The sequence below is a fragment of the Adiantum capillus-veneris genome, chromosome 3 (genome assembly GCF_014529385.1).
Source record: "Adiantum capillus-veneris isolate H3 chromosome 3, ASM1452938v2, whole genome shotgun sequence".
In the NCBI taxonomy this organism is placed as follows: Eukaryota; Viridiplantae; Streptophyta; class Polypodiopsida; order Polypodiales; family Pteridaceae; genus Adiantum; species Adiantum capillus-veneris.
In genome coordinates, this window is record NC_140933.1 from 24,213,195 (window position 1) to 24,233,730 (window position 20,536).

A 20,536-nucleotide genomic window follows, 5' to 3' on the forward strand; every position below is an offset into this window, starting at 1 on the left:
ACATTCCTCTATCCATTGTACATAATTGACCCTTCTACTATTTTTATTTTCTCTCACTAGAATGACCAATTCTAGCGAGAGAAAATTCATTTAAGTAAACCAAAAATGAAATTTGGTGACATTACCCCACCTTTGAAGTCATAGTCATCCTTGACTTTGCTTCTATTCAAAGAGAGTTATCTTTGGTCCATTGGCTTTTTTCTCAGGATCCACTTTTAGCACATTTGGCAGCATTCCAAACTAGATGACCTACTTAGTACTTTGGACAAAATCTACTACAAGTATGTCTACCCTATTAGCACTAGCACCTTCCTGTAGTAGATTGTAAGTCTACTCATTACTCAGGAGAAACTCTTCCACGAGTGTGCAACATTTGATATGCTACACATTTCATAGAAACATTAATGAAGAACTTGAGAAAATAGAGTTCAATAGTGAGAATCATTTTTTTCTTTATTGCATTGTCATTGAATACATTGATGTAAAAACATTAGGGTTTGCATGCAATTCATTGTAGGTAGCTACAAATGAAATACTATCCTTCAATTGTGGCTCTTTTATTGCATTGTCATTGAATACATGGATGTAAAAACATTAGGGTTTGCATGCAATTCATTGTAGGTAGCTACAAATGAAATACTATCCTTCAATTGTGGATCTTTTATTCATTTAGCATCTTCAAAAGGGTAGTTTTTAAATTTAACGAGATACTTATGTAGTACCTTAGCATTGCATAGCATCTTGTCTTTGTGGCAGATTCTATGCTCGGGTTGCAATATCTCTTCGGCCCCTTCAAATTTTGGAGGATCTTTTTCTACTGGCTCTTGTGGTGGATCACCCTTGTAGCCCTATGGATTGGCGGGTGAGCTTAAGTTGATAATCCATTTCATTGATTGGCTGTAGAATTTGGAATGGTCCATAATACCTATGTACTAATTTTTCATAGTACTTTTGATGACCTGTGGGTTCTCCATGCCAACTTTTGCCCGTAGTGTGCCTTAAGCGAGCTTTGGGAAACTTTAAGAGAACCTAGTCATTCTCTTTGTACTGAAGAGTTCTTCTATGCTTGTCAGCACTAGCCTTTTGCTTTTGGTGTGCAATAGAGATAGCTTCTTTGAACTTAGTGAAAGCATCGTGTGTAAGTCATGACTATACTCATCAGCAGCGAAGATCTTCCCATGCATTTTCAAAATGGGGGGAACTTTTGACCTTCCTTTGATTACCCCAAAAGCTGCTTTACTTGTAGAAGAATGCACAATATTGTTGTATGCATATTCTACTAAAGGCAGATACTTCTCCCATTGGTTGCGTTAGTCTACTTTTTCTACATAGGCTTTGAGTATATCAATCACAATGGACTTCATAATTTCACTTTGCCCATCCATTTGAGGATGATAGACTGACAAGCAATTGAGCTTTGTTCCAAGATTCTCAAAGAGTCCCTTCCAAAAATTAATGTTCATTCTAGGATCTCTATCAGAAACAGTACTTGTTGGCAAACCATGATACTTAAATATTTGAGATATGAATAGTTGTGCCATATGTGGGGCTTTAATCGTCTTTTTGATAGGTATAACATGAGCTTGCTTGCTAGACATATTATTGTCCATATCCCTGTATTTCCATGGATAGACTTTGGTAAGCCAAAGATAAAATCCATAACAATAGTCTTACATGGAGAATCAAGAATTGGGAGTGGTTGGAGCAAACTAGGTTGATTTTCATGGTTATACTTGGTCTTTTGGCAAGTAATGCATTGAGTTATGTATTCTTGTATGTCCTTAAGCCGAAAGAAACATGTCTCAATTTCATTCATTGTGTTTCTTGAATCCCTCTATGCCCAACATATGGTGGGGCATGTGATTCATACATCCTTATCTCTTAAACTTTTAGTAACACATAGCTGAGAGCCATAGACAAGATATCCATCTTGAACCATGTATGGTTGTTGCATCTTCCCTAGTGCTATAGTAGACACTGACATCTCAAAAATCTAGTTCAGTAGCATACTCATCTACCATAGAGGTTAGATCATTATGAGAGGCTATTGACATTGCATTGCATCAAGGTCAATGCGAGACTGCATCTGTTACTTGATTGTGCTTGCCAATAATGTGAGAAATGTGCTTGCCAATAATGTGAGAAATGTGAAAATGAAATTGCAAAAGGAAATTTTCCCGCCTCATTTGTTTGTTAGAAAGCTTGGTTTGTGGCATGAAGTACTTGAGACTCTGGTGATCCGTTTGAATGAAGAAGGGAATCCCAAGTAGGTAATGCTTCCATGTATCCAAGGCATGTTAAGACATCTAGAAGCTCTTTTTCATAGATGCCAAGTATCATCTATGATCAAAGTGAAATTGACGACTCTCACATGCTATGGCATGCCCTTCTTGAAGAAGTAACTCTCCAAGGCAATCACTACTTGCATCACAATGGACCTCAAATGGCTTTGAGAGGTCTTCTAGCAATAGAACAAATTGAAATGTGAGTCTCTCTTTAATCTTAGTGAAGGCTTTTATCTCCTTTTCATTTTGACGTTCTTCTTGGTCAAATCATGTAATGGTCGTGCAATGATCGAGAATTTTGCAATGAATCATCTATAGTATGAGCACATTCCAATAAAACTTCGTAGCTCATGTAGATTCCTTGGTTCGGCCATTCATTTATCACATCAAGCTTTTGTGGATCCATACGGATACCATCCTTTGAGATAATATGACCTAAATATTGAATCTTTTCTAAGAAGAATGCATTGTTTTTGCGATTAATGAATACTTTATTCTAATGCAATGCTTGAAACACTGCTTTGAGATGCTCTTTGGGTTCTTATAAGGACTTAGAGTAGATTATGATATCATCAAAGAAGACTCCAGTGTAAGCCCTATGTACATGAAAAATTCTTTCCATCATTTGATTGAATGTGGTTGGAGAATTTTTCAACCCAAAAGGCACGACAAGCCAAAGGTGGCCCTGAAGGCAGTCTTGTGAATATCTTCTAGTACAATTTGTATTTGATGATGCCACTTTTAAGGTCTATTCTACTAAAGTAGGTAGATCTTTGTAGCTTATCAAAAAAATCCTCAATCCTTGGGATTGGAAATATATTCTTTACTATCATCGTGTTTAATGCACGATAGTCTACAAACATTTTGTGTGTACCATCCTTTTGGTGCACTAATAAGATAGGAGAAAAAAATGGTGAGCTAGGTCTTACCATTCCTTTTTTCACAACCTCATTAGCTTGTGGCATAACCTTTTCTTATTGAGCTGGTGAGACTCAATAAGGAGGCTTTTTACGAAGAGATCTTCCTTGTATGAGCTCAATCCTATGGTCGTTATCCCTCCTTTTAGGAGGTAACTCTCCTAGGATGTCATCGATAAAAAGGATCATCACGATCATTTAGAAATGAATGGAGATCACTTTATACTTTTAATGCACCATCAAAAGAGTCAACATTTTTTTAAGAAAGATTTTTGAAAAATATCATGTAAGCAGAGAACTCTATCAATTTTTCAAAGGAGTCATGAGATACAATGGGAATGGTGTGCCCCTTTTCATTGACTCACAGAGTGGTGCCTCTACCCTTGTGTTGGAATGCTACTAGCCTCTCTGCAAATTTGATGGAAGCAGCCATACGATTGAACCATGGTGCTCCAAGCAACACATCCCCATTCTTGAGTGGAGAGATGACAAAATCCTCTTTGTCCATATACCCTTGAACATGAAGCCTTAACTTTCCAACCTTCAAAGGGTCCTTCAACATGTTAGGAAATAAGATGTAGCTAAATAGATAATTGAGTAGATTACTTAATGGAGAGAGACAAATTTACATACACAAGATTATAGAGTAGAGAGAGAGAGAGAGTACACACAATATACGTGGTTCACCCAATGTGGGCTACGTCCACGGGAAAGCAGCCACTCAATGGCTTTAGTACTTCAAAACAAGAAGTAGTTTACAAAGGGATTATACCCTTAATGGAGCTCCCGCCTTGCTTCACTCTCACCACCTCACACTCACCTTGTTGCATCAACTTCACACTATGAAATGTGTGTAGAAATGGCCTCCTTTTATAGGCCAAAAGGGCTGCCCTCTCTTATGAGAGGCAGCCATGTGTAGCCTTCCTTGTGTGAATAAGTCCAAATCGGACCCTCCAATCCGCCCATGTGTGGCCGCCCTTGTGTAGAAAAATCCGCTTTTGAATTCGGCCACCGGCCACCACCGGCCATTGACTTCCGACCACCGGCCACCGGCCATTGACTACCGGCGACCGGCCAACTGACGGTTGTTTTCCGACCATTTTCCGACCGCCGTCTGGCCATAATATTCCGGCGAAAAGGAATATTCTGACGAGGGGGAAAAAAAGTCTCGGAGGTCTCCGCCCCCGAGGCCCTCAAAGTTGCCCCTGATTCTTTACTCTGAAAATTTTTGTTTTCGGTGAGTGATTTTCCTTCACACACGATGGCTTCTCCTTATAATGGGGGCCTTACAAATGTGCGCTTTTACCACAGAAAATTACAAGCGTAAACCAGGCTTCATACTTAAAAATCTCCCACTTGGAGACTAATCTCCAAACCAAACCTGTGACTGCTTTCCATCCTGGCTTCTTATCCTTGAATGCCGATTGAAGATGAGCAAAAGCTCAACTTCTCCTTGTTGACCACCTTTGTAAACACGTCTGCAGGATTTTCACTTGTATGCACCTTTCCTAGCTTTAGCTGTCCCTCTTCCAAAAGAGTGCCTATGAAGTGATATCTCACCTCAATGTGCTTTGTCCTTGAATGAAAGGCTGAGTTCTTCGCAAGATGGATAGATCTTTGGCTATCACTGTACAAGACACAATTGTCTTGTTTGAATCCAAGCTCTTCTAAGAATCTGTGAAGCCACAGAATTTCTTTGCTTGCCTCCGTCATTGCTGCATACTCTACTTCCGTGGTAGAAAGTGAAACCACTTTCTTTAGCTTTGAAGCCCAGCTTACTGTTGTGCCTCCAACCGTGAACACATAGCCAGTAGTGCTCCTTCGAGTATCTTTGTCACCTGCCATATCTGCATCAGCATACCCTTCTAGAAAAATATCAGTTCCTCCAAAACACAAAGCATTTGTTGTTGTCCCTTTTAGCTACCTAAGTATCCACTTCACAGCTTGCCAATGCTCTTTACCTGGGTTGTCCATGAACCTACTCACAACTCCCACTGCATATGCAATGTCTGTCCAGACCATAGAATACATAAGAGAACCTACCGCTGCAGCATATGGAACTTTAGACATATAGGCTATCTCCTCTTGTGTCTTTGGACACATATCCTTCGTTAGTTTAAAATGACCAGTCAAAGGTGCAAAAACTGGTTTTGCATTTTGCATTGCAAACCTTTCTAGTACCTTCTTGATGTAATCTGCTTGAGATAGCTTTATTGTCTTCTTCGTCCTGTCCCTTGATATTTTCATACCAAGTATCCTCTTTGCAGCACCTAAATATTTCATTGAAAAAGATTTAGACAGCTCCTCTTTTAGGTCTTTGATGTCCTGCATGTTAGCACTTGCAATCAACATGTCATCAACATACAACATCAGGATGATGAATTTCCCATCTCCCAAATTCTTCATGTACACGCAGTGATCAGAGTTGCATCTTGTGAATCCATGATCCAACATCCATCGATCAAACTTCAAGTACCATTGTCTTGATGCTTGCTTTAAACCATACAAGCTCTTCTTTAATTTGCAAACCATTTTCTCCTTACCTTTTACTTCATACCCCTTTGGTTGAAGCATGTAGATTTCCTCCTCTAAGTCACCGTGAGGGAATGCCCTATTTACATCCATTTGCTCGAGATTTAGATCATGAGCAGCCACAAGGCTTAAGACAAGCCTAATTGAGTTCATTTTTACAACAGGAGAAAATATTTCATTGAAGTCAATACCTTTCTTTTGAGAAAAACCTTTTACCACAAGCCTAGACTTGTACCTTTTCTTCCCACCTTCTTCTTCCTTCAGCTTGTACACCCATTTGTTTTGAAGTGCTGGCTTACCTTTGGGCAACTCAACCAACTCCCATGTTTGGTTGCGATGTAGTGATTCCATCTCCACTTGCATGCTCTTCGTCCATTCTTCTTTGGATTCATGTTGCATAGCTTCTTCGTATGATTCCGGCTCTCCAGAATCTGAGATCAAGAGATGGTTGAAGGAAGGAACAAACCGTTCTGGAGGTCTACTTGCTCTTGTAGATCTTCGGGGAATAGGTTGAGGCTCCTCATTTGGTTGACGTTGTTGCACATTGTCACCGTTTGCAGTCCTTGATTCTTCACCGTCCTCAAGCTCCATGTACTCATCACCTGTTTCTTTTGTTTGTTTTCTTTCCAAGTAATCTTTGTACATATTTTGTTCGTTAAAAATTACATCCCTACTCCTTAAGATTTTACCATCTTCAGGATTCCATAGGCGATACCCAAAGTCACCTTCTCCATAGCCAATGAAGAAACACTTTTTGGACTTTGCATCTAGCTTTGATCTTAGGCTTCTATCTATGTGCATGAAAGCTTCACACCCAAACACTTTGAGAAATGCATAATTCACCGGTTTACCTGTCCATTCCTCTTCTGGAACTCCCCCATCCAATGCCGTTGAGGGTGACCGAGTGATTAAGTACACAGACGTACTTACAGCTTCCGCCCAAAGCTTAAGCTGTAGGCCTGCATGTAGCCACATGCTTCGTGCTCGCTCCATGATTGTCCTGTTCATCCTTTCCGAAATCATATTTTGTTGAGGTGTCCTTGGGGTTGTCCTTTGCCTCCAAATGCCATTGCTAGCACAAAAGCTTTCAAAAGCTTGGCTGCAATATTCGCCTCCATTGTCGGATTTGAGGCATTTAACCTTGGTACCTGTTTCATTCTCCACAAAGGCTTTCCACCTTTGAAATATGGAAAATACATCGGACATAAACCCATGTTTTTCTAGTCTCATCGTCTATGAATGTTACATAGTACAATGAGCCACCAAGTGATGGTGTACTTGTAGGACCCCAAACATCAGAATGAACCAACTCAAGTTTTTTATTTTTTCTTTCATTTGCTGATTTTTGAAATTTTACCCTCTTTTGTTTACCATAAACACAATCTTCACAGAACTCTAAGTCCACTTCTTTCAAACCTGGTAGAAGCTTCTTTGTTTGAAGGATTTGCATTCCTTTGGCACTCATATGCCCAAGTCAGTAGTGCCACACCGCACTGTCAACTTCTGTAGTTGTTGCACAAGCTGAAGGTTGCGTGCTAATAGTACACAAGTAAAGATTACCGACCTTTTCTCTCTTGGCAACCACCAAAGATCCCTTTGAGATCTTCCACCGTTTGTTTCCGAATGCAATGTTGTGACCTTCATCGTCCAATTGTCCTGTAGAGATTAAATTTTTGCGAAGAGAAGGAACATGCCTAACATCTTTAAGCTTCCATTCATTTCCGTAAGCAGTTTTGACAGAAACTGTACCTTTGCCGACAATCTCACAAGTTTCATCATCTCCCAAGTATACATACCCAAAATTACCTTTGGTGTAGTCTTGGAAATGTTGCTTGTGTGGTGTCGCATGGAATGAAGCCCCGGAATCTACTATCCAGGAATTAGACACATTGTCTAATGAGAGAATTAGAGCATCTTGCTCTACTTTACCTGCCACATTGGCCTCCGATGTTGGCTTGTTGTCTTGAGACTCTGTCTCCTTCTTCTTCTTGGACCAGCAATCCTTCTTGACGTGGCCCTTCTTGCCGCAGTTCCAACATTCAAGAACTGACTTTGTGCGTGACTTGCTCCGCCTTGAACGATCACGACCCTTTTAATTTTTGAACCTCTCCTTAGGCCTTCCTCTTGTTTCCACTGACAATGCAGCACTTGATGATTCTCCTGTGCTTCTCCTTCGTATTTCTTCGATTAGGAGAACAACCACAACATCATCAAACTTAAGAGTATTTGTACCAGAGATAGAATTACTTACAGCCATCACAAGGCTGTCCCAACTATCCGGTAGAGATGATAGTATAAGGAGAGCTCGCACTTCGTCATCGAAATTGATTTTCACCGATCGAAGTTGACTTATGTTTGTGTTAAAGTCATTTAGGTGTTCTGCAACTGAACCATTCTCTGCCATCTTTAGATTGAACAAGCGCTTCATAAGAAATACCTTATTGGATGCCGATGGTTTCTCATAGAAGTCGTCAAGTGACTTCATCAAGTCCTCCGTGGTCTTCATGTCTGAAACATTGAAGGCCACCGTTGACGCCAAGCTTAACCGGATCGTTCCCAGTGCCTTTCGATCAAGGACAATCCATGCTTCATCTGCCATTGTTGCGGGCTTCTTCGCAAGACCGCTTAGTGGCAAATAGAGGTCCTTCTGGTAGGGATAGTCTTCAATCTGCATCTTCCAATGTTGGTAGTTTTTGCCGTTGAACTTCTCAATCTTGAGCTTCCCTTCCTCCGCCATAACTCCCACTCGATTCAAAGAATCCTTTCCTTGAGATAATTTAGCTACGAGCAACAAACCTTGCTCTGATACCAGTTGTTAGGAAATAAGATGTAGCTAAATAGATAATTGAGTAGATTACTTAATGGAGAGAGACAAATTTACATACACAAGATTATAGAGTAGAGAGAGAGAGAGAGAGAGTACACACGATATACGTGGTTCACCCAATGTGGGCTACGTCCATGGGAAAGCAGCCACTCAATGGCTTTAGTACTTCAAAACAAGAAGTAGTTTACAAAGGGATTATACCCTTAATGGAGCTCCTGCCTTGCTTCACTCTCACCACCTCACACTCACCTTGTTGCATCAACTTCACACTATGAAATGTGTGTAGAAATGGCCTCCTTTTATAGGCCAAAAGGGCTGTCCTCTCTTATGAGAGGCGGCCATGCGTAGCCGCCCTTCTGTGAATAAGTCCAAATCGGACCCTCCAACCCACCCATGTGTGGTTGCCCTTGTGTAGAAAAATCCGCTTTTGAATTCGGCCACCGGCCACCACCGGCCATTGACTTCCGACCACCGGCCACCGGCCATTGACTACCGGCCACCGGCCAACCGACGGTTGTTTTCCGACCATTTTCCGGCCGCCGTCGCCGCCGTCCGGCCATAATATTCCGGTGAAAAGGAATATTCCGGCGAGGGAAAAAAAAGTCTCGGGGGCCTCCATCCCCGAGGCCCCTAAAGTTGCCCCTGATTCTTGACTCTGAAAATTTTGGTTTTCGGTGAGTGATTTTCCTTCACACACGATGGCTTCTCCTCATAATGGGGGCCTTACAAATGTGTGCTTTTACCACAGAAAATTATAAGGGTAAATCAGGCTCCATACTTAACACAACATCATGTGTTTTTCCCATCTCATAAGTATCCCTAGCTTTAATGCTAGTCCCATAGATATATAATTGTGTGTGGAACCACAATCAAAGAGGATGAGTGCATCATGTTCTCTCACCTTTCCCCATGCATAGCATAAGGGGCTTCCAAGTGGAATACCACCCTCTTCTTCAACAAATACCATTGCAGTTCTAGGGGATTTCTTCTTTGAATGCTTTTAAGGGCATGTGCGGTAAGAATTACCTTGTTCACCACATTTAAAACATCTATGCTTCTTTTGCTCAATAGAATTTCCTCTTTTTTTTTAAGTCTCTTTACGAGACTTCACAAGAGCATCCTCTTTGGGACCAGGGATGATAATATTTCTTGTTTAAATAGTATGTCTTATCCTTCATTGTAGGCATGGAGTGTGTTTGGCATTGAGGTCGAGCAAACTTTTTGAATGAGCTCCAAAGTGAGATTTTTTGGGACATTCCCTAGATGTTGACTTTACCAAAAACACTTGCTCATGAAACAATTGGAGCAATTGGAGAGAGATTTTAAGAGAGAGCTTTTCTCTCTCCCTTATCTCTCTCTCCCCCTTCTCTTTCTCTCGCTCTCTCTCTTTCCCTTCTCTCTATCTCTCCAATCTCTCTCTCTCTCTCTCTCTCTCTCTCTCTCTCTCTCTCTCTCTCTATGCATGCCATCCTAGTCGGCTACACTTCTACAAAGCCATAATTTTGATGTACTCCTATTATTTTTTTGAAGAAGCCTTGTGTAAAAGAGGAGTCATAATTATTGAGTCACCTTGTTATATATCTCAAATTATAATCCTTTTGTCATGAACTCAAAATCCTTGTAAGCCGGCCATTGGCCAAATGAGAAACTCTAGCTATGGGAAAAAGTGAGAGAGATTAATGATGGGAGCCTAACTTTGAAGTCAACTCCTATAGAGGAAGTTTGGTTAGACAATCTACCTCTTGATATGGATATGGATGTACAATCCTTGTATGGGGATTGTGGCTTTGAAGCTTCAGGAATGTCTAAACCAATGACTCTGAAAACACTACCCTCTTATTAGGGAGATAACGAAGACGAATCCATAGTGTGTAAAACCACTCAGACAAAAAGAGCGAAATAGACCCTAGAGGTAGACAACATCCATTCAATCATATCTACACCCATTCAATGCACTTTTACTTTAGGAGAATTGTTAAAAATCAGATCATATTTATGGAATGATCTACAAAAAACTCTAGAGAAGGTGGGAATACTAGGGCTAATCGTGAAAACTTTGGGAAAATTGAAACATGAATTGGATAACAAAGAGATTAAATCCATCCCACAATGAACAAAGCCGAAGAATACTACGAAGGGGAAGAAGGAAACACAACCCTTCGAGTGAGATATGATGATATAGAAACCATGGCAATACTAGATAGTGGGGCAGACATAGCCATAGCCACGAAAGTAGTATGGAAATCATGGGGAAACCCAGCCATTAGACAAACTCGAATGAAATTGCAATTGGTTGATGGACACATCGAAAGACCCTTAGGACTGCTTGAAAAAGTGATAGGTAGTTCCTGTGGAATTGATTATCAACATACTTTTGCAATAGTGGTCTTTGGAAAAAAAAACTCAATTATGAAATCATATTGGGAAGACCTTTCATGCGACAAGTACAACTCATCCACGATTGGGGAAACAATTACCTGTACTTGAAGCAAGTGGGATCAATAACAAGGGTTAATCTAAAGGATCACACTCATAGAGATGTCATGAAAATGCCCGTACAAGAATTTGACTCAGTCTCTTCGGCTGAATCAAAGCTTCCATCTTGGTTAAACAAAGACACACCTATTTGGATGTGTCTCCGGAGCCTCAAAAAACAGGAGCTTAAAATGAGAAGAATGTATCTTAGAAAGGGATTGCACAGATGAAGCCTATATATCTGAACCCTTTTCAGAGCATTTGATTGATCCATTTGAGTGGAATAAAATTTTGGCAACAATGAATGTATGTGTTGTTGGGGTATAAAGCCCAATGTGGTCGCCCAGGTAAGTGGGCGGGCCGCCAGGTATGTACACATATTCTTTTGTAAAAACCTAATAAGAACTCACTATGCTCTACACATTACAGTAGAGCGAGTTCACCATATCGTCGTGCTCTTCTTCTCGCACTCTCTCTCGCATCGCACTTCCGCTCGTACTCCTTCAACTGGTATCAGAGCTCAGATCGAGGCTCGGGGCAGCACTGCAGGAGGCTAGAGTCACCAACTCAGATTGGAGTGAAATTCGACAGGCGAAGACATGGCCCCAAATGTCATGGAGATCTCGAAGGGCTCGGTGTCGTCAGAATTTCATTCTGAGGTCATCTCGGCCACCGTTCGGCTTGGACAAAGGTCTGCGCAGGCCATTTTCGACTACGTGGTCTCAGCGGGTGCAGATCCGACTCTGCAAATTTTGGGTTTTCGGCTTACAACTGCAGGTGCTGAGGATATTGACACTCCCAGAGTGTTGATTTGTGGTTGTCTACACATCGAAGGACGGCTCACAGTTCTTGGAGGCGTGTCACATACGACACGGGCGCATCTACACACAGACTGTAGGCGACATCCACTAGTTCATCAGGTAGCTTGTGTTTGCTGCTTGATATTCCAGATTTCATCCTGACATTGCAGGTACTTCCACATGGGATGTATTGTCAGAGATGATGTATGTCTGTTGAGGGTTTGCTGGCTGTGAGTCACGCAGCAAACAACCGCCACAGCGATTACAGCATACAGTGTGAAATTTGTGGATGTATGACTTTGTGGGAAGTCTATGTACTGTCAGATTTACTGCAGCCTTTGTTGAGGGTCGAGTGAGGTTTTATTGAGCTGGGGGATTCTCGAATGTTGAGATCCTTTCGGTGATACAGGTCTTGGAGCGATCCCTCGAGCATCCTTAGATAGGCAGCTAGGATGTATTGACTGTGAGTTAGACAGTTGGGATTGCATCTTTGCTTTACTGCCGTTGAGGCATTGTCACAGTCTATGCTTACAGGACAGTGACAAGACAGTCAGAGACAGTACAGGTGCAGGACAGGTTTACCTGCAGCTTACAGTGTCAGAGAGACAGTGTTTTTTGAGCTGTTTTTTGGTCTGTTTTTTAGTACACCAGAGCCATTTTACAAAGGAGACTCTGCCGAAATTTATGTAGAATCTAAAGTTTTCTTGGTTCATTTGACAGGTTGATATTGGTTCAGAGGTCAGTTTACAGGGGAAACTCTGCCGAATTTTTCGCAGAAAAGTAAACTACTGTGAAGCGTACCTATGGCTGGATCACAGGACACTGCTCTTTACAATATCAAGAAGCTGGATGGAACCAATTTCCCATTGTGGAAGAAGAAGATTTGGCACGTGTTGGTACAAAACAAGCAGATAAAACCTATAAAGCTCAAGGGGATAAAACCAGAAGATATGGACGAAGATGAATGGAGCGAAATGGATGAATTGGCACTTTCTACCATTATGCTGACTTTGGCAGAAAGCGTTTACTTCAATGTAGCAGACAAGATGTCGGCTTATCAAGCATGGTTAAAGCTGAGTGATCTTTATGAGAATCAGAGTGCAGCTTCACAGGTATACTGGCTTAAGAAGCTTGTTGACTTGAAGATGAAAGAAGGGACACCTATGTCCAATCATCTGAATGAATTCAACACAATCTACAGTCAGTTGTCAGCTCAAGGTGTCAAGTTTGATGAACCTGTTAGAGCTATGTTCCTGTTGATCACATTGCCGGAAAGTTGGGACACTTTTCGCACAGCTTTGAGTAATTCTGCACCTCCAGATGGTTTGAACATAGCAGGTGTAGAAGGAAGTCTGCTTACTGAAGAACCCAATAGAAAGACAATGGAAAAAGGCAAAGGAACAGCCTTAGTTGTCAGGGGAAGGACCAAAGAAAAGTACAAAGGTGGAAAGAGGAATCAGTCTCGTAGCAAGTCCCGCATTGCTAAAGGCAAGAGTGACATAGAATGCTACCATTGCGGCAAGAAGGGTCACATGAAAAGAGACTGCAGAGAATGGAAAGCAAAAAAAGGCAAAGAGAAAGCTGAAGACCATGGTGAGAAGAACAAGTCCTCAGTAAAGATTCAAGAAATAAATGTGACAAACACTATTGCAGAGGATGGCAGTCTAGTGTCAGGAGACATCTACTTCTTGAAGAATACAATGGACTCAGCTCTTCTTACAGCATCTGATGGAAATGCATTGAGTGACAGGATTATAGACTCAAGGGCATCACTTCATGTGTCTCCAAACAAGGAGTGGTTTACCTCTTATGTGACCACTAAAGATCATGTTCGGCTAGGCAATGGGCAGACATGTGAGATCTTAGGTGTTGGAGATGTTCAATTGAAGTTTCAAAATGGCTCTTCTTTCACGCTGAAGAATGTGAGACATGTTCCCGCAATTACAAAGAGCTTGATCAGCACAGGTTTACTTGATGATGCTGGCTACGTCACCACTTTTGAACAGAACATGTGGAAGATATCCAAGGGTTCTATGACAGTAGCACATGGAGTAAAGTCTGGAGGACTTTACATGATTTATGTATCAAATGTCTCTAAAAATGTAATCAATGTAACCGAGCAGCCAAACGTTTCTTTGTGGCATAGCAGGTTAGAACATATGTCCAAGAAGGGAATGGAAATCTTGTCTCGTTCTGGTTATTTGCCTAGCTTTTCATTTAATGATTTCGAATTCTGTGAACATTGTCTATATGGTAAGCAAACACAGCCGCCACATAAGCATAGAAGCAGTAGAAGAGATACACAGTTGGCACTTGTTCATAGTGATTTGTGTGGACCTATGCCTAACCTATCTCTAGGGGGAGCTTCTTACTTTATGACATTTATAGATGATTACTCGAGGAAAGTATGGGTTTACTTTCTCAAGCACAAGGATGAAGCGTTTAGTTTTTTCAAAACGTTTGTGACACTTGTGGAGAATCAGAGTGGCAAGAAGCTTAAATGCTTACGCACTGACAATGGTGGAGAGTATGTTTCAAAGGCCTTTCAGAACTTTTGTGAGTCAAAAGGTATAAAACGTGAACTTACTGCTCCTTACAATCCTCCTCAAAATGGTGTTGCTAAGAGGATGAATAGGACCATACAAGAGAAGGTCAGAAGTATGTTGTCTAATGCACAGCTACCAAATGGGTTTTGGGCTGAAGCTGTATCAACAGCTGTTCATCTTGTAAATAGATCTCCTAGCAAGGTTTTGCAGAAGGATTCAGTGCCAGAGATGGTATGGTCAGGCAAAATGCCCTCATACAAGCATCTCAGAGTCTTTGGCTGTGAGGCATATACTCACGTTCCAAAGGAATTTAGGAACAAACTTGAGCCAAAGAGTAGAAAGTGCATCTTTCTAGGCTATGGTAATTCTGGTGAGATGGGGTACAGACTTTGGGATCCCGAATCCAGAAAGGTTGTCCGCAGCAATGATGTTCACTTTAATGAATCCAAATATCATTCTAAACCAGAGAGGGTTGAGGAGATTAGAAGAGTTGTCTTCCAAGAAGATGGACCTGCACGTGCAAGACAAAATGTCAGCGCTCAAGAGGAGCAAGGACAGGATAGAGTGGAACCACAGGTTGTGGCTGAGCCTGAGCCACCTATTGTGCGTAGATCTGGACGTGTCACGCGACCTCTTGATAGGTTTGTTCCATCTATGAACTATGTCATGTTGACTAATTGCAATGAGCCTTCATGTTACAAGGAAGCAGTGCAAATGAAGGACTCCGGGAATTGGCAATTGGCCATACAGTCAGAGATGACAGCTCTGCATAAAAACCAGACATGGAAGCTAGTTAAATTACCACGGGGCAAAAAGGCTCTACCTTGTAAATGGGTTTACAGGTATAAGATCACTGCTCATGATAGTCAGCCAAAGTACAAAGCAAGGCTTGTTGCCAAGGGCTTTAAGCAAGAACAAGGCATTGACTTTGATGAAGTCTTCTCTCCGGTGGTCAAGATGACTACATTGAGATGCTTTCTTGCATTGGTTGCCATATTAGATTTGGTGTTGCACCAAATGGATGTCAAGACAGCGTTCTTGCATGGTGATTTAGATGTGGAAATTTACATGCAGCAGCCAGAAGGGTTTGTTGAGAAAGGCAAGGAAGATTGGGTATGCCAATTGTTAAAGAGTCTTTATGGCTTAAAACAATCACCGAGGGCATGGTACCACAAATTCCACAAGTTTATGCTTTCTCAAGGCTACAAACGTAGTGAGTTCGATCACTGTCTATATACAAAGAAGGCTAAGGATGGCAGTTGGCTGATCCTTATTTTGTATGTGGATGACATGTTGATTGCTGGCAAGCACTTGGAAGAAATTTCAGCTTTGAAGTCAAAGATGGCAAAATCGTTTGACATGAAAGACATGGGTGAGGCAAGTCATATACTTGGCATGCGCATTGAGAGAGACAGATCAAAGAAGTTGATTTGGTTATCTCAAACAGAGTATATTGACAAGGTTTTGCAACGTTTCAATATGGAGAAGGGAAAGGCATTGAGTGTTCCATTGCCACCATATGTGAAACTTAGCAAACAAGATTGTCATGTGTCTGAGGAAGAACAGACTGAAATGGATAAGATTCCATATGCGTCTGCAGTGGGTAGTTTGATGTATGCAATGATTGCTACTCGCCCAGACATTGCATTTGCAGTGGGAGTAGTAAGTCGATACATGTCAAACCCAGGCAAGAAACATTGGGAGGCACTGAAAGGAATATTGAGATACCTGAAAGCTACAAAGAGTATACGTATATGCTATGAGAGTCAGGAGCTAAGTGTAAAGGGTTTTACAGACTCAGATTATGCAGGTGACTTAGACAACCGAAGGTCTACGTCAGGGTATGTCTTTACATTGGCTGGTGGAGCAGTATCATGGCGTTCTAGATTACAAGATTGTGTTACTCAGTCTACTACAGAGGCTGAATATGTTGCAGCATTAGAGGCATGCAAAGAATCAATTTGGCTTAATCGACTAGTAACAGATTTGGGAATCAAAGAAGAGATGCCTGTGTTATATTGTGATAGTCAAAGTGCTATACAATTGGCTCGCAATTCAGTTTATCACTCAAAGACAAAGCATGTGGATGTGAAGTATCATTTCATCAGGGAAATGCTCAAGGATAAGCAACTTCAGCTTGTCAAAGTTCACACCACAGAAAATCCTGTTGATCTACTTACAAAAGGACTTCCCTCAGAGAGCTTTGCGCATTTTCGCAAGCAGTTAGGTGTAGGGTACTACATCACTTCTCTACATCTCTTGTATATTAGCTTGTATAGTAGCTTCTCTCACACTTAAAGTACCACATTGGACTTTAAGTGGGAGGTTGTTGGGGTATAAAGCCCAATGTGGTCGCCCAGGTAAGTGGGCGGGCCACCAGGTATGTACACATATTCTTTTGTAAAAACCTAATAAGAACTCACTATGCTCTACACATTACAGTAGAGCGAGTTCACCATATCGTCGTGCTCTTCTTCTCGCACTCTCTCTCGTGTCGCACTTCCGCTCGTACTCCTTCAAAATGTTGCATGAATCGATTGAGTTGTGTTTTGTTTTAGATAACAGGCTTGGGAGCGAAAACAAATATATTCATCACAAGCTGTCCATGTTCTTCTAAACTTCTTAATCTTCTTGCACTTGTCATGGAAAGATCTCTTGTTTCTAGCGTGTGTCTTTCTGTGGAAAATGTCGGGTAAATTCTTTAAACTGTGGAATATTTTGGGTAATTTCCTTAAGTGTGAAGGTTTTTATGCAATCTTCCTTGGACCTTATAGGTGTCTTTTGCCTCTTAATGTCAATCGTAGCCTTTTTCCACCTCTTGTGAATCTTGCAAGTAAATTGAGGGATTTGTAGTTGGGATAAAAAATGAGAGGCAGGTTTTGTGGAGCATTTGTTTGGGTGGTTCAAGCTGCCTCTGGTTCATTAGTGACTTATGCTTGATATGAAGTCTGTCTCTGCATGGTGCCATTTTTTTTTGTTCAATCAATTTGATGATGCCTTTCCAATGCTGGTTTTTGCATTCAAGGAGAAAGGATCAAAGAGAAAGGATCAACATTTGCATCTTTGTGAAAATGAAGATGAATATATTCCCATTCTAGAACAAGCACATGCTAGATTAGGTGGAGGTCACTTCGACGAGCAAAAATGCCAACCCGTGTAGATAGCATGCCTTTAAGACCAATGATGGGGGCTAGAACTTTTGCGAAATGGGGCATAGATTTTGTCGGGCCAATACAACCACTGGCTTATAGAACTCAAGCTCAATATATCATTGTAGCTATGGACTATTTGACCAAGTGGGTAGAGGCTAAGGCAACCCAAAGGAATGATGCCATAACCACAGCCGCATTATTATATGAAAATGTGTTCACAATTATCTGCACATTTTCAATCTTTTTGTTTCAACTTCTGGGTGCAAATATGTCAACCATATTTTCTCTAAGGTCTGGTTGTTTTTCATCTTTGCCTCATAAGCTTGTATGATGGTCCCAAGATGGTTTCCAATGGCTCCAATACCTTATCTCTACCAGGAGTGAACCTCCTGATGAAGTTTTTGACACTCTTGCTCCCTCTTACCGTTAAACTCCCAACCTCAGTTTGTTCTAGGATTTTTGGCCCATCTTCTATCGATGTGTTTCTTTGCTACTTCTTGAGCTTGAGATCTAGTCACCACATTGATGGGACCTATTGACTTAGACTCAGATCCACTCGAGCAAGGAAAACCCCAATGAGATTCACAGTTGCATTTCTCTTGTTTTCTAGGTTCTTTGGGCAGTTTTGGATCATGTGATTTTTTCCATAACCCTCACAAAACCCAAATATTTTCATTCTCTTGTCCTTGTGTGGACAAACTTGTGTCTAATGGTTACCTCCACATTCGTAGGCAAGGACCTTCTGGTTGACGGCTGGTGGTGCCCCCATTGGTTGTCCTGTCCTAGGAGGATATCCTCTATGTTTGTAGTTTTGGTTGTTATGAACATGAGTGTGTTTTGATCCATTGTATAATGGTTTTTCATAGGTTGAGCCACATATGAAGGTTCTGGCCTCGATTTCACTTACCCAAAAAGGATAATTCTTGTTGGCATAGGCCACCTTTTTAGGTTCTCTCTCGTAGGATTCCACTAGCTACTCATAGTAAGAAGTTGGTGGCAACATCTGTTGACTCATGAGTGGTTCTACTAGCTGCGTATATTAAAAACTAGCCTTATTCTCTTAAGGTAATGGGGATTTTTGGCCCAACACAGGTTGTGGCTTGTCTCTCCCTTGTGCTGCATTATTTGGTCCTATCTAGTACCTCGGTGATGGTGGCAAAGTTTGCACCCTTGAATGTTCATATGGACTTTTGCTTACGTTATTTTGGTTGTAAAAACACTCATTTGTCTCATGGTTGGTGTATTTCTACTCGATTGTACACCATTTCATTGCTGCTTGTGGCGGTTGTTGTTGTAGATTTGGGTTTTGTCAGTAGATCCAATTCATCCTTTGGATCACTTCCTCAACCACAATCTACATTTGGTGTGATTGAAGTAGGAGCACTGAGTTTTGTCAATGACTCGCTAATGGTTGAAGAGGCACTGCTGGTAGTGGTGTCAGTGTCTTCCGATACCTCTCCGTAAGTCTTGCAATGGTCAACTATAGCGCTTTTGTAGTGACCTGCTCAAATGTCATGCACACCTTCAATTGCAAATCTTTCTTGAGAGTTTCATTTCTCAAGCCCTCTATGAAGAGAATTGATAATCGTTCATCTTGTAGCAACTCTCTTGTGGGACATATCTCAATATATTGCTTGAAGAAAAGAGAAGCTTCCTTCATATTTTTGTTCTCTTTTTGCTGAAAGGTGCAGATTTGGAAAACTATATTGTGTTTGATCCCCCTTTTTGAGAATTCTTCAGCAAAATCTCGTAGGAGTTTCTTGATATTTGGAAAATGTATGCTATTCAATAGCTAGAACTAGGTCAATGTTGTTCCTTCTTGGTTAACCCAAATCCCTCTTATTGAGTGTGAAAATCCGCAACTTGTTCAGCTCTTAAGGCTTTCTTAAAAAGTGAAACGTGTTTGTATGGATCCCCCGACCCATTTTACTTTTTGGCAACACATTTTTCCACTTGAGATGGTTGCACTATTGTGTTTCCGCTACCATTCCCATCACTCTAGGTTCTCCTAAAACAATATCTCTCATTTCATATCCACCATTAGGAATTCAAATTGGAGTTCTCTCATCAGGTCGCATATCTCTAGCTTCAGTCTAAGTTTTTGAAACCCTCATAGTATGGATAATGTATGGAGCATCATTGCCCCGATACGTGGTCATTGGAAACCTAGAACTTAAGGATCCCTGTTTGGAGGTGATAACAACATACAAGTGCCCACCTAGCCAAGGCGCCCGTTGGGTCAGCCGGCCAAAGTTTTGATGTGGTCACATTATTTTTCTGATGTTTAATACATCAAACCTTGTAAAAGCCTAATGTCAATTGTCTATGTCAAGTCTAAGTCAAAGATGTAATTTTTCCAATGATGTATGTAAAGGTCCATGAGAAGTTGGCCGTCGGCCACTTTAGAAAGCCCTAGGTATATAATACACTAAGGTTAGTGTGAGGGGACATTATCTTTTGAAGATAAGTGACTGTTGCGTTACACACAGAGAGCTACCTCTTGGCTCCGACTTGTAATCATCGCTTTTGTGCCTACGGTAATCCAAATTCAGTTTTGTTGCTTGCATTGTGTTCCTCTTACTCTACTCTTTCATTCAAGTGTAAGCATTCAAGATTCATTGAAGGTTTCAAATGCATCCGTTTAGGCCTTAAATCGCTGTTTTGAGTGTTTATATGCGTATTTTATGTTGTTTTGACCCTAGGAGAGGCTTTAGGGGCCTAAAAACGACCCTTTAGGATCATTTGTTTACTGTTTTTGCGTACTTTGGGACGAACGATCGTGATCGATGTACCTTCCCAGAATGCTGTGACAGTGATAGGATATGTTCCTGATAGTCCCCTGTAGCTTCCCTTCAAGTTTGGTGCGATTCTGATATGATTGGCATGGTGAACGGGCGTGATGACTGTAGATCTGTGTAGAAGAACATAGGCGGATTACTTGGCTTTAGTGCGATTGATTTGCTTGTAGAGTTAGTAGTTGCATCTCTTCGAGTTCACTTCAT